General features: G+C 41.2%; 1 protein-coding gene across 1 annotated transcript in view; it reads left to right on the top strand.

Moving 5' to 3' along the window:
• LOC144592373 (paired box protein Pax-5-like) overlaps positions 1-15,357 on the top strand; it is a 193,540-nt gene that overhangs the window by 164,927 nt on the left and 13,256 nt on the right. The gene's annotated exons all lie outside the window — the stretch shown is intronic.

Raw genomic sequence — 15,357 nt, forward strand, 5'->3', positions numbered from 1 at the left:
TGAAATAATACATAAAAAAATTAGAATTTAGAGTACAAACAATACAATGAGATCTTCTGAATGCCATTATATTAGAGAGAGGTTACAGTGAATGTGATATATTCACATTCAGAGGAAACAATGAATGTGATCTATATAATAGGAGGTTAGAGCAAATGATATATAACTTCAATTGAGAAACTGAATAAGGATACAATGTGAGGATGCACTAGTGTGATATATATCTGGAGAGTTGCTGCAATTAGTATGTTGTATATGGAGACACCACAGTAAATATGACACCTATATGGAGAGATTCTAGTGAATCTCAGATACATACAATGAGAGGCCATTGTAAATGTAATACATATATAATGAGATGCCACAGGGAATGTGTCATGCATGCAATAGGAGAATACAGTGAATATGATATTGTATAATGAGAAGCTGCAGCCAATGCTTTTTATTTACAATTGGGTTCCATAGTGAGAGACCACAGTGAATAAGCTATTATGTACATTTGAGCGGCTACAGTGAAATGAAAATATTTACAATGAGAGAAAAAAGATGACTGTGATATAAATAAAGGATGCCTACTGCAAAAGTAATACATATAGGGTCATAGAATAATTATGCCATTTGGCCACCATCTCTATCTTGGTCATAAAAGAACTACCCAGCCTAATCCAGCACCACATCTGTAGTCACAGCTCCTCAAGTGCACCTCCTAGTGCTTTTCACAGATCATGAGGGTTTTTGTCCTATCCACAGGATGTAGAGACCCACAGGATGTAGAGATCCACAGGGTGTAGAGACCCACAGGGTGTAGAGACCCACAGGATGTAGAGACCCACAGGGTGTAGAGACCCACGGGGTGTAGAGACCCACAGGGTGTAGAGACCCACAGGATGTAGAGACCCACAGGGTGTAGAGACCCACAGGGTGTAGAGACCCACAGGGTGTAGAGACCCACAGGATGTAGAGACCCACAGGATGTAGAGACCCACAGGATGTAGAGACCCACAGGATGTAGAGACCCACAGGGTGTAGAGATCCCCTTTCCTCAGCTCACCTGAGATCCTTATACTCATCCAGACCATGATGATTTTACATAACTCAATTATGTCTCCCCTCAGTTTGCCAAAGAAAGCAATCCTTTTAAGGCAACCTTTGCTCACAGCTAAAATGTTCCAGTCATGCAACATCCTCGTAAATCACCACTGAACCCTCTCCAGTGTAATCACATTTTTCCTTTGCTGTGGTGACCTGAATCGTCAGCAGTGTTCACATGGGTACACAAGAAAATAGAAGCAGGAGTAGGCCACTCAGCCCTTCAAGCATATCCCGCTGATCTATGCTGGCCTCAGCTCCTCTTCTGTGCCTATTACTTATAACCCTCAATTCCTTGATCTTCCAAATATTTATCCATCTCAATCTTAAATATTTCTAATCATTTTACCTCCACTACCCTTTGGGACAGAGAATTACAGAGATTCATTGCCTTCTGAAAGAATAAATTTCCATGCATCCCATTTTTAAATGACTGGTCACTTATGCTGTAATTATATCTTGTTATTTGTGGCTCTCCAACTGGTGAAAATAGGTCGGCATCCACCATGTCAGGCCCCCTTAGGATCTTGTATATTTGAATAAGTCCAGGCCCATTCTTCTAAACTGCAAGGAATGCAAGGGAAACCTTCTTATCCCAGGAATTAACCTAATAAACCCTCATAAAATCCTTTGCTATTATGTACTTTTTTCAGACAAGGTGACCAAGGCTGTGCTCACTGTCAATCTGTTAAATTGTACCAAACCCTGATTATTGGGTGTTGCCCAAAAACCTTCACAATTCCTTTCCCCGCACACATGCTACTCAATCTGCTGAATTCCTTCAGCAGTTTATTTTGGTCCAGATTCCACCATTTGTTTTCTCTTGTGTATCCATATAACAAAACATGTTACCAAGGTGTTTGTAGAAGTGACCTAAAATGAGAGAATTCAATGTTCATACCGTTGGGTTGTAAGTTACCCAAGCGCAAGATGAGGTGCTGTCCTTCCAATTTGCTTGTCGTCTCACTCTGGCATTGCAGTTGGCCCAGGGCAAAAATGTGTCAGCATGGGAATGAGAAGGGGAGTTAAGATGCTGGAGTCAATTATAAAAGAAGAAATTGCGGAACATTTGGATAGCAGTAACAGGATCGTTCCGAGTCAGCATGGATTTACGAAGGGGAAATCATGCTTGGCCAATCTTCTGGACTTTTTTGAGGATGTAACTAGGAAAATGGACAAGGGAGAGCCAGTTGTTGTAGTGTACCTGGACTTTCTGAAAGCCTTTGATAAGGTCCCACATAGCAGATTAGTGGGAAAAAATAGAGCACATGGTATTGGGGGTAGGGTACTGACATGGATAGAAAATTGGTTGGCAGACAGGAAACAAAGAGTAGGGATTAATGGGTCCCTTTCAGAATGGCAGGCAGTGACTAGTGGGGTACTGCAAGGCTCGGTGCTGGGACCGCAGCTACTTACAATATACATTAATGACTTAGATGAAGGGATTAAAAGTAACATTAGCAAATTTGCAGATGACACAAAGCTTGGTGGCAGTGTGAACTGTGGGGAGGATGCTATGAGGATGCAGGGTGACTTGGATAGGTTGTGTGAGTGGGCAGATGCATGGCAGATGCAGTTTAATGTGGATAAATGTGAGATTATCCACTGGTGGTAAGAAAAGGAAGGCAGATTATTATCTCAATGGTGTCAGATTAGGTAAAGGGGAAGTACAAAGAGATCTGGGTGTCCTTGTTCATCAGTCACTGAACGTAAGCATGCAGGTACAGCAGGCAGTGAAGAAAGCTAATGGCATGTTGGCCTTCATGACAAGATGAGTTGAGTATAGAAGCAAAGAAGTCCTTCTGCAGTTGTACAGGGCCCTAGTGAGACCACACCTGGAGTACTGTGTGCAATTTTGGTCTCCAAATTTGAGAAAGGACATTCTTGCTATTGAGGGAGTGCAGCGTAGGTTCACTAGGTTAATTCCCGGAATGGCGGGACTGTCGTATGTTGAAAGACTGGAGTGACTGGGCTTGTATACACTGGAATTTAGAAGGATGAGAGGGGATCTTATTGAAACATATAAGATTATCATATCATATCATATATATACAGCACGGAAACAGGCCTTTTCGGCCCACCAAGTCCGCGCCGCCCAGCGATCCCCGCACACTAACACTATTAACACTATCCTACACACTAGGGACATTTTTTACATTTACCCAGCCAATTTACCTACAAACTTGTACGTCTTTGGAGTGTGGGAGGAAACCGAAGATCTCGGAGAAAACCCACGCAGGTCACGGGGAGAACGTACAAACTCCTTACAGTACAGCACCCGTAGTCAGGATCGAACCTGAGTCTCCGGCGCTGCATTCGCTGTAAAGCAGCAACTCTACCGCTGCTCCACGCTAGAGGCAGGGATTGGACACGCTAGAGGCAGGAAACTTGTCTTCCACCGTCGCCTCTTACTCCCCTTAGAATCTTTCTTCCTCTTTGGAATGAACTGATCCTGCACCTTCTGCATTATTCCAAGAAATACCTGCCATTGTTGTTCCACCGTCTTCCCTGCTAAAATTAGCTTTACTTCGGTGAACCCTGGCCCTGAATTGAGCTAATGTATCCTTGCGTAACTTATTGGGAGTGATGGAGGTGGTGCTGTAATATTGTTAAGTTTGTTAAGTTAAGTTAACATCATGTTAAGTTTCAGTTAACCTGACTCTTCTGATTGGATGTGTAGGTAGGAATTGCAGATGCTGGTTTACACTGAAGTTAGACATTAAATGCTGGAGTAACTCAGTGGGTCAGGCAGCATCTCTGAAGAAAGGGAATAGGTGATGTTTCGGGTCGAAACCCTTCTTCAGGAAAGTACACTAAGTTCTTAAGCCATGATCTTACGGGATGTTGGAGCAAAAAGAAAGGCCTACTCATGTTTGAGTAGCAAAAGAGTACGTTTGTGGAATTAGAGAGTAAAGCCCCACTGGGAAACAGGAGAATAACTCATCCATGCCTTCAAATGACTGAAAAAGTAAAAGCATTACCTTGTGAAACCTAAGGACAAGTTAAAATACTCGAAGGCCAGAAATTGAGTCTGCCAAAGCCATCTATGCCAGTATAAAATTGATATATTACTGCATGAGGTTACTGCAAAGAAGATGACTGTTTGCTATTTGAAAATGACACTTCTCAGACCCAAGAGGGTGAAACTTACTCACTATACTATCACAATCTGGGACAATGATACCTTTGCAGAGTGCTTAAAGTGCAGCTCTGCTTCACATTATCATTATCAGGTAGACAGGCAAGATCCAGGTGTACTGGATGCAAGGGTTGCCCATCAACTGGTTCCAGATTTGCTGCTGACAGTATATTTTTACACACTTATACCTTTTGTCGCCCCATCATTGATGTCCTGCGAGTCTGAAGCTTAGTTTAGCTAGTTTAGTTTAGTTTAGTTTATTGTCACTTGTACCGAGACTGACATATGATGAAAGAATGGGTCGACTGGGCTTGTATTCACTGGAATTTAGATGGCTGAGAGGGGATCTTATAGAAACATATAAAGTTCTTAAAGGATTGGACAGGATAGATGCAGGAAAAATGTTTCCGACGTTGGGGGAGTCCAGAAACAGGGGTCCCAGTTTAAGAATAAAGGGTAGGCCTTTTAGGACTGAGATGAGGAAACATTTTTTCACCCAGAGAGTTGTGAATCTGTGGAATTCTCTGCCACAGAAGGCAGTGGAGGCCAGTTCACTGGATGTTTTCAAGAGAGAGTTAGATTTAGCTCTTAAGGTTAGGGGAATCAAGGGATATGGGAAAAAAGCTGGAACGGGGTACTGATTTTTGATGATCAGCCATGATCATATCGAATTGCAGTGGTGGCTCGAAGGGCCGAACTGCCTACTCCTGCACCTATTTTTCTATGTTTTTTATGTTTCAATGTTTCTACTGAAGTACTGTGAAAAGCTTTTTTTGTGTGCTAACCAGTCCTCGGAAAGACAATACATGATTACAATCGAGCCATTCACAGTGTACAAGTACATGATAAGGGAATAACGTTTAGTGCAAGATAAAGCCAGTAAAGTCTGATCAAAGCTAGACTGAGGGTCACCATGAGGTAGATAGTAGTTCAGGACTGCACTCTGGTTGCTGTAGGATGTTTCAGTTGGCTGATAAATTCTGGGAAGAAACTGTCCCTGAATCTTGAGGTGGGCATTTTCACACCTCTCTACCTTTTGCCCGGTCATGCCCCAAGCCTCTGAGGAGTAAAGCAAATGGGTAGCTACTGTAGTGAGTCCCAGCGTGGCTTTGTAGGACCGGCTGCAAAGGTACACCACAACCTTGAAAATTGTAACCACGATCAGGATTGAACCTCTTGTACTGTGCTGTGAGGTGAATGATGTTTATGTTGGACAATGGAATCATTCACACTCACCTACCCATCTAATTATAATGTTCGACTCTTTAATGACTTTTGGTTTCCAGGCCCCTGTTCTCTTATCTTTATCACCAGTCTAAAGATGACCCGACCCAAAACGTCACCCATTCATTTTCTCCAGAGATGCTGCCTGACCCACTGAGTTACTCCAGCATTTTGTGTCTATCTTAATTATGTTTGCTGTCTGCACTGTATTATAGCAGCTGGTAGTCAATAATTTACCAATCTGCTTTGATCGATATTAATGTTTTCTTTCTTCACTTGGTCTTTAAAAATAATGTGTGCAATTATGTAGTGTATTTTACAACTCCAAAGGCACCCTGGATTATGGGGCAGGACACTTGGGATAATTCTTGTGGTTCCCCTCATACTTTCACCATAACATCTTTTACAGCTACCTGAAGGAGAAGAAGTGTCTTGGTGTAACAATTCATCTAAGATACAGCATTTCCAATAATGCAGCAATACTGCACTAACATAGCAGCCTCGGTTTTTCTGTCACTTGGAACCACAATCTTCAGTCTCAGAGAGATGAGTGCTATCAGTTGAAATCAGCTCGCTCGCCCATTTGTTTTCCCTTTACCCTTCAAATTATTACTTGCAAATAGGTGCAGTCATGAACTGGAATATAATCAAATTGTATCTGTTAGTTAACAGGCTGCGTACTTTACCATGCACCTTACCTGTGCTGTGGTGATACTCAAACCCAGACCTGATTTGGGTTGGAAATTCTGTAGAGGACAAGCAGTTGATAATGTTATTGGTTCATTATTGTTGTGTGTACTGACATGCAGTGAAATGCTTTTGTTTGCATGCTATCCAGTCAAATCAAATCATACTATATATGAGTACAAACAAGCCATATACAAGTACAGCAGGTGGTCCAAAGAAAAAAATACCAGAGTGAAGAATATAGTGTTACAGCATTATAGCATCATAATTACCAAGAACAAGTCCAAGTACCGCAATGAGGGAGTTTGGAAGATTGGGCCTACACCCTAGTTTATTGGAACACCATTCAGATATGCGCTAACAGCGGGGAAGAAGCTATTCCTGAGCCTGGTGTACGTGTTTTCAAGCTTTTGTATCTACTTCCCACCAGGAGAAGGGAGAAGAGGGGGTGAAAAAGGTCCCTGATTAGGTTGGCTGCTTTCCCAAGGAAGTGTAACGTGTAGATGGAGTTGATGGTGGGCAGACTGGTCTGTGTGATGAACTGGGCTATATCCACAACTCTCTGTGATTTCTTAAGGTCAAAAGTGTTGACAAACCACTCTGTGGTGCAGTCAATAGAATGCTTTTTATGATGCATCTGCAGAAGTTGATAAGATTTATTGGAAACATGCCAAACTTCCTTGGTCTTCTGAGGAAGCAAAGCTGTTTTGGCTGCAGCTTCAATGTGTTTGATCCAGGACAGATTGTTGAGGATATTTATGCCTGGGAACTTGAACCTCGAGATCATCTCCACTTTGGCACCATTGATGCTGATTGGGGCATATACTCCACCACGCTTCCTGAAGTCAATAACTAGCTCCTTCATCTCGCTGACATTAAGGGAGAGATTGTTGTCTTAACACGATGTCATTATTCTCCTCTATCTCCTTCCTGTACTCCGTCTTGTTATTATTTGAGATCCGGCCCACGACAGTGTTGGTCATACTTGTAAATGGAGTTAGAGGAGAACTTAACTGTACATGTGAGTGTATACAGGATGATGCTGAGAACCCATCCTTGTGGCACACTGGTGTTGAGAATTATTGTGGTGGATATGTTGTCCCCTATCCTCACTGATTACTGATTGGGGAGGCTAATTCCTAGTGCAAGAGATAGACACAAAAAACTGGAGTAACTCCGCGGGTCAGGCAGCATCTCTGGAGAAAAGGAATAGGTGACATTTCGGGTCAAGACCCTTCTTCAGACTGAGAGCAGGTGAAAGGAAAACATGAGATATAGATGGTGATATAGAACAAATTGTTGAACAGAGGGGGTGCAGAGAGAGAGAGAGAGAGAGAGAGAGAGAGAGAGAGAGAGAGAGAGAGAGAGGGAGAGGGAGAGGGAGAGGGAGAGAGAGAGAGAGAGAGAGAGAGAGAGAGAGAGAGAGAGAGAGAGAGAGAGAGAGAGAGAGAGAGAGAGAGAGAGAGAGAGAGAGAGAGAGAGAGAGAGAGAGAGAGAGAGAGAGAGAGAGAGAGAGAGAGAGAGAGAGAGAGAGAGAGAGAGAGAGAGAGAGAGAGAGAGAGATGATTTTGGTTGGGATTACAGTGTTGAAGGCAGAGCTATAGTAAATAACTAGTAGTGTAATATAGATGTCCTTGTTATCCGGATGTTCCAGGTGATGAGTGTAGGGCCAGGGAGATGCTGTCTGCTGTGGACCTGTTGCGATGGTAGAAACAGGTGGAGGTCATACAGTCCCTCAAGTCACTCCTGCCATTCTAATTGATCATGGCTGGTCTGCAGCATAACTGACTGTACCCATGGTTTCTCTATATCCCTTGATACCCTGACCCAGGAGAAATCAATCTCAATCCTGAAGGACTTGCAAAGAGTGATTGACCTTCAGCCTTAGATGATGTTCTAAACCAGTTAAACCTCACCCCTGATAAATGATATGCAGGAAAGTAACCAGCTTTCACGCTGTTAAAACCAGATGAGAGGTGGGAGAAAATTGCAGAAAACAACATGGAAAGGATATTATTGTTTCCTTCGTTTGGTTCCCCATGGGAGTCTTAGCACTTTATTCAAACTATGTGTGGTTTAATTTGACTGCCTACAAGTGCAGTTCTTTGAAAATTGGAGGTGATAAATTCTCGCAAGTAATTATTTTTTATTTTAGCAATTACTATTTGAAATATTTCATAAATGTGTTGGGGAGAGCATTAAATTTTCATAGATGCGACTGCAGGCCAAGAGTGGAACAATTACTTCACAGCAAGGTATGCCCACCTGAACCTAAAACTCATCACTCATTTATGGAATATTAATGCCATGAGTTTGTTAATGCACGCAGTGCGGCTCTGGAGCTGATTTGGAGTCTGGGGACATTTCTCAAGGGTTCTTCTGTTTATTAAACACACATTACCTCTAGCATTGCATTCCATTTTCTTCAGAGAGGGCAGATTACGTAGTCAAATTTTACTTTAATCAGTGACGCTCACAGCGATTTGATAGAAATAAAAATGGCCATTTCGTACGTTTGTCGGCAATAATTTAATTTAAGCTCGTGCAGTTGGTTTTGCACCCAATGTATATGAGCTCCCGAAACACTAGGACGCCCACACCAAATTAAACCCCCTAGATCCCCTGCCTCTGGCACCAACTTGTGGCCCACTGTTGGCAGACTGTGGCAGACTGTTGGAGATATATATAATAACTTCATATATATATATATATATATATATATATATATATAGTTGACTCATTACAAAACAGGAAACGCATTGAAATCTCCATTGAACCAGATCTGTGACTAGTATTGTTCTTAAATGGGACAAGGAGTATTAGAATGTAATTTTAAAATTAAAGTACAATCGTGTTACCAACCTTTCCAAGGAATTCAGCTGTGGGTCCCTGGCACTGAAAAGACTTGGGGAACTCCCTAAAGATCATCCTAAAATAATCCATCCCATAAAAGGTTACAATAGGGAGTTTTGCATGAATATTCTTGCCTTCATTATTCTTTAAACAGTGGTACAAAAATATTCATTTGCTTGAATCCCAATATTCCAGCTAGAGATTCTTCAATAAGAAATAACCAATTATTTTCCAAAGTTACTGATTAAAATCAGTGACGGTAATTGATTTTTTAATGGGAAATAATTTGGTTAATCAAAATTATATCCATCTTTATAATAAAGCACATGCAAATATTGAAAACAATCTAGTTCAGAAAATAGAGAGCAGCTCAGGCCTTCTGCAATTCGCACATTCAACCGAGCTGCAGAAACATCTAGTCTTAAATTCTTCATGTTCTTGGATAGACGAAGAAAATCGCGATACCCCATGCTGCTAGAATACTAGCAGAGATGACCCATGTGAACAAAATATGTTGAATATCTAAAGTGGAAATTGTATTATGTAAAGCACAGGGTGAATTAAACCGAGTGTATTCAATGGCAGACCTTCCAAAGCTAACTTTCTTCCTTGGAAATACCTTTTATGTGCCCAGTTGAGATAAAATTCCTTCCTCTGTGACTCCTTCCTCCTCCCAATACATTCATTTCAATAAGGCAGGAAAATCGCAGGCAAATGATAAAAAACAATCTTTCCTGTTCTCCGTTTTACAGCCACCAAATAGATTTGCATTGCAGTATAATGTTAGAAATAGAACAGCAAATTTACACGCTTCAAGGGCACATGAAGCATTAATGAGATAATGATCAGATAATTTGTTTGAATTATGTTCTTTAAAGGAATAAATGTTGGTCTATGTACCTAGTAGAATTCCCATGCTTAAATTGCGTAAAGGGATCTTTTACAACTATCTGAAGGATAACCAGACCCTCGGTTTACAATGCATACCAGAAACAGTACCACTGATATTACAGAACTCATTCACTACTGTATTGAAGTGTGAGGTTGGATTATAGACTCAGGTCTCAGACTTACAAGTGCTTGACTCAGTGATGAGAGTACTAACATTAAGCCATGGTTGACACTAAAGGTGTTCATGTTATTAAATAACCAATGCAAGGTTGGATTTTCTTTTGTATAAAATAAACTGTGATTTGCTGCAGTTAATTATTCTTAATGCTGTAAATTGAAGTAGATTTACTACTTTATGATTGATGGGGTATATACAGTGATCAACTTTAATGCAGCCTTCCCTTGTTTGTAATAGATTCTGTTTGAAATACATTAAATATTTCATTCCATTTCCCATTTAATATTTTTTTACCCAGATTCAGACTGGTTTTAATTAATTCATATGTAAAGTGAAATTGTTAAAGTAAGAAATTAAGTTAAGTTAAATTGAATTGAGGTTTATTTTATTTTGTCCCCCTAAGGGTTTAATCCTGGAAGATATCCTGATGATGCTCTGCTTTCTATTTGATCTGCTTTATACTGATTCACTTGCATTGATTCTATTGCCTAAAGTCTTTATGATAATTTCAAACATGTTCTGCCACTCTGGACCCATGAACTTATATTTTAAAATGTATAATGTACACTATGACTTTCCTTTATTCATTTTGGGCATTGGGAAATTGCAGAATGACCATTTTAATCCACTGGGACCTTTAGAAATCTCTTTCAATGTTCCATCCCCTCTTTTGCATCACACAATATTTGGCTTACTACAATATATTATAATTATGAACTATGTGCAAGGTTTTGAAAGATCTTATTTTATGATGTTTACAAATGGTACCTAGAACATATGTAGCACAGAGATGAGCATTTAATCCAACCAGTGTATGCAGAAGGGTCTCGAACTGAAATTTAACAAGCACCCCTCAGCTCTTCATCCTTTTCCCTCATGGCTGATCATTCTCAATCAGTACCCCGTTCCTGCCTTCTCCACATACCCCCTGACTCCGCTATCTTTAAGAGCTCTATCTAGCTCTCTCTTGAAAGCATCCAGAGAATTGGCCTCCACTGCCTTCTGAGGCAGAGAATTCCACAGATTTACAACTCTCTGACTGAAAACGTTTTTCCTCATCTCCGTTCTAAATGGCCTACCTCTTATTCTTAAACTGTGGCCCCTGGTTCTGGACTCACCCAACATTGGGAACATGTTTCCTGCCTCTAACGTGTCCAACCCCTTAATAATCTTATATGTTTCAATAAGATCCCCTCTCATCTTCTAAATTCCAGTGTATACAAGCCTAGTCGCTCCAGTCTTTCAATATACGACAGTCCCGCCATTCCGGGAATTAACCTAGTGAACCTACGCTGCACGCCCTCAATAGCAAGAATATCCTTCCTCAAATTTGGAGACCAAAACTGCACATAGTACTCCAGGTGCGGTCTCACTAGGGCTCTGTACAACTGCAGAAGGACCTCTTTGCTCCTATACTCAACACCTCTTGTTATGAAGGCCAACATTCCATTGGCTTTCTTCACTGCCTGCTGTACCTGCATGCTTCCTTTCAGTGACTGATGCACTAGGACACCCAGATCTCGTTGTACGTCCCCTTTTCCTAACTTGACACCATTCAGATAATAATCTGCCTTCCTATTCTTACCACCAAAGATGAAAGCCCTTTGATGTTGCTGACTGAAAATCTGCTTTAACCAATTTCTAGTGGACCCAGTGCATTTAATGGATACTAATTCACTACAAATGAGCATATTGAATGAGGAAACAATATGACTACAGGTGAGCAGTGGAAAAGTCTCGCACTAGTGCCAGGCAGCTGAGGCAGAAAATATGTTATGGGGACATAATTGGGGGGGAATACAGATATCTAACAAGACCGAGCATAAGACTCGTGAGTGCGTGTTGCTGAATAGAGGAATGCAAGAAATGAGTCCCACATTTGTGATCATAATTTATAAGAAAAACAAACAGGATACTGTAGATATGAAGACACAAGAGACTGCAGTCAACGATTCAATCCTTCAGTGCAGATGTTGGAATCTTGAGCAAAGCACAAAGTATGGAGGAACTCAATGGGTCAGGTAGCATCTGGGGAGGGAATGGACAAGTGTGTTTCAGGTCAAAACCCCTCTTCAGAGATAGAAATGAATACTTGAATGCATGTTTTTAAGTTTTCGTACTTATGACATAGGGCAAGCAATTTAATTAATCATGAAATTATACAACCCATTCAGCAGGAAACCATGATCCAAATGAGTTGGGCATATTGTGCTTTAAAGTTTGAAGAAGGATCTCGTTTTCTATATTTTCCAGAGATGCTGCCTGACCTGCTGAGATCGTATCGTATCGTATGTCCTTTTGTGCTACGAAATTATGGCCCTATTTGCCCAGTCATATTTCATCCCAACTTTCTTTTGACTGGGAAAATTGAATTTTAGAATGAGCTCTCTCTGTATGAGAATGCAGTGGAAGTCCTCTTGTACCCTGATGTCAATATCATCTCTAGCTCCTTCACTCTCAAATCTGGTCGATCCTCATTCTTTTCCTTACATTCTTCCTTTATAAAAACTTCATCTCTTTCCTTCTAAATGAAGTCCGAAGAAGGATTCCGACCCGAAACGTCACCTATTCCTTTTTTTGCAGAGATGATGCCTGTCCCACTGAGTTACTCCAGAATTTTGTGTTTCTCTTCCCTTCTAGATGATGTGTCTTTGTCTCAATCGCTTCCATGCGGTAAAATATTCCATGTTCTAATAATAGTTGAAATAAAAATAGTCATTCCTCAGTGCTTAACTTTTCTGAACTTTTCATATTTATAACTTTTATTAGACCTTTATGCCGATTGCCTGAAAGCTTGATTCGGCTTAAAATCATGACACAATTAAAAGGATTGATAGAAGCCAGCTTTTGTCTCAGAGCAAAGGCCTACATTAAGAAAGATTGATGGATCAGTGGGTATTTGGAATCTAAATGTGGACCATTATCTAAACGGAGAAAGATTGTAGATGATCAAAGACAGGGAGATTTAGGTGTTCTTGTGCACAAAGTGCAAAAAGTTAACTGCAGGTGCAGCAAGGAAGGCAAATGGCATTTTGACCTTTCTATTGGGCATTGGAGGTAGTTATAAAGGATATAGATATGTCGCTGAATAAAACAGGAAATGAAAGACTATGGGGAACTGGCATAGAAGGGGAGATGAAGCCTAGGGCAAATCAACCATGATCGTATTGAAGACAGAGGGGACAGCAGATGCTGATTTATAAAAAAAGATGCATGGTACTGGGTAACACAGCAGGCCAGGCAGCATCTCCGGAGGACATGAATAGGTGTAACACAGCAGGCCAGGCAGCATCTCCGGAGGACATGAATAGGTGGTGTTTTGGCTCGGGACCTTTCTTTATTCTGTTCAAACCAGAAACGTCACCTATTCATGTCTTCCTGGCCCACTGAGTTACTCCAGCAATTTGTGTCTATGATCACATTGAATGATGGGACAATCTTGATGGGCTGAGTGGTTTTCTCCATCATCCATTTATGTTCTTAGGTTCATATGTTTTTATTTTGTTAGTAATATCATGAAACACTGAAATGCAGAGACACCAGTATAATGACTTTATCCAAGGAAGAAATAAACAAAGAACATGTTTGCAACATACTCTTTATTTAAAGGGATGCTTTGGTTTCAGTCATACGTTGTTTCCTCTCCTCTTCAATTACATTTTGCTTCCTGCACAGTGGGCTGGTTGTTGTGAGGTCAGCCATGAACCCTGCCCTGCCTCTCCTTCACTGGCAGATATGTCAATAAATGTGCAATGCTGGGTCATTTGGATGTGCCGCCCAGTAACAGCTTAAATTGATTTGGTAAAAAGCAACCAATTGAGATAATAACATATTTCAACATGAACACAGTGATGGGAGTTTACAAAATTAGTGTATCCTGAATCAACTGTGCTTTTATCATCTTTTATGGAGTGAATGCTGGAAATGTCCAGCAAGTTGGCCTGTCTGGGAAATGGGTAAGAGAAGGTCCTTGTCCTTCAGCAATGCTTCATTAGGAAAACTGAAGACTTCCTTTCCGATGAGCCCTAACATTAAAAGATCTTGTTTGCCTCCAGATCCTGACAACCTGCAAATACCTATAATTTTTCTGCATTTCTGGCTATTTTCCAGAATTTGCGTATTTGTAGGAATTTGGAGCAACCCTCATTTTAACTTAGTCTGCCTTTGACTTCAAAGGAGAGTAAAAGTGGGCAGGGTGTGGACCAAGCTGAACCTGGCTTGGTTAGGTTCATATCCACGGGAATGTGCATTTTTATTTAGTGATGGGATGTGCAGTACTTAAAGCGATTGTTCCAGCCCCAGTGATAAAATCAATTCTGGTACAGACTGTCGTGGAAAAAATGGTAGTTGATGGGATGTTATCAACCATTCGGACATCTCCTCTGGAGTGCTCAGCTGCAGAGGCTTTATTTGTGGAACTTAAAGACCTTTTGTACCCCCTGCAAAACTCGATCCTTCACATGCCTGTTAATTGGGATCTTTGTTTATTGTTTGTCATGGTGATTCGCTGTGATTATGCCAAAGCTGTTTTCCAAGGAGCCATACAGACTGCTATTAAGTAACAAACTGCAGCACCTCTGATACCCATTGGGAACATTTTACAGCTGAAACACAAAGGGTCCACTGGAGGCTAATTAATCAGTAATCATTAAACATTTTGTGCTGTTAGGCAGGTAGCGGCTGATATAAGGAGAATTGATGCCCCTTAAAATTCTTGACGCTTGATGTTAATCAAGGTGTTTTCTCTCTCTTTCTCAACGGCCTCTCATCACAGTTGATGATTGAACAGTTCAGCTGTCAAGAATTACCTCTGATGGACTGTGGCATTTCCATAAAGAGGCAGGCTGGCTGTTTGCATGTGCATTGATCTGCTCCAGTTTTACTCGGCTCCTGCTACATCTCTGGCACAGCCTGGTTCCTGCTCGATATGCAGAATATTTCTGGATGAAGCAAGCGGTTCTGTCACTGAGCTGATGGTGCTCAGTGACTCTTGCAGCTCTCTACTGGTCTGTACTGCAGGAGCCTGACACCCTGACCACTGAGGCATAGAAAACAGAGAATTGGAACTCTGATCCTGTCAGGCCTTGGCACATCCCCCTGAGAACGAGGAGGGGGAACGAAGGGAATCACATTGTGAAGTGTCGGCTTGCTTCAAATCATTTGAGCAGGAGTGCAGCCTGATGTTTAAATTTCCCATTGCCTGCTGATTAATATGCACAGCATCACAAATTGCCATCACCTCATTTTCATGGCGAAGGGGTTGGGGAAAATGGCTGCACTTCTGTCAGCACTGAAG

This window comes from Rhinoraja longicauda, chromosome 3, assembly GCF_053455715.1.
Source record: "Rhinoraja longicauda isolate Sanriku21f chromosome 3, sRhiLon1.1, whole genome shotgun sequence".
NCBI classification, from domain to species: domain Eukaryota; kingdom Metazoa; phylum Chordata; class Chondrichthyes; order Rajiformes; family Arhynchobatidae; genus Rhinoraja; species Rhinoraja longicauda.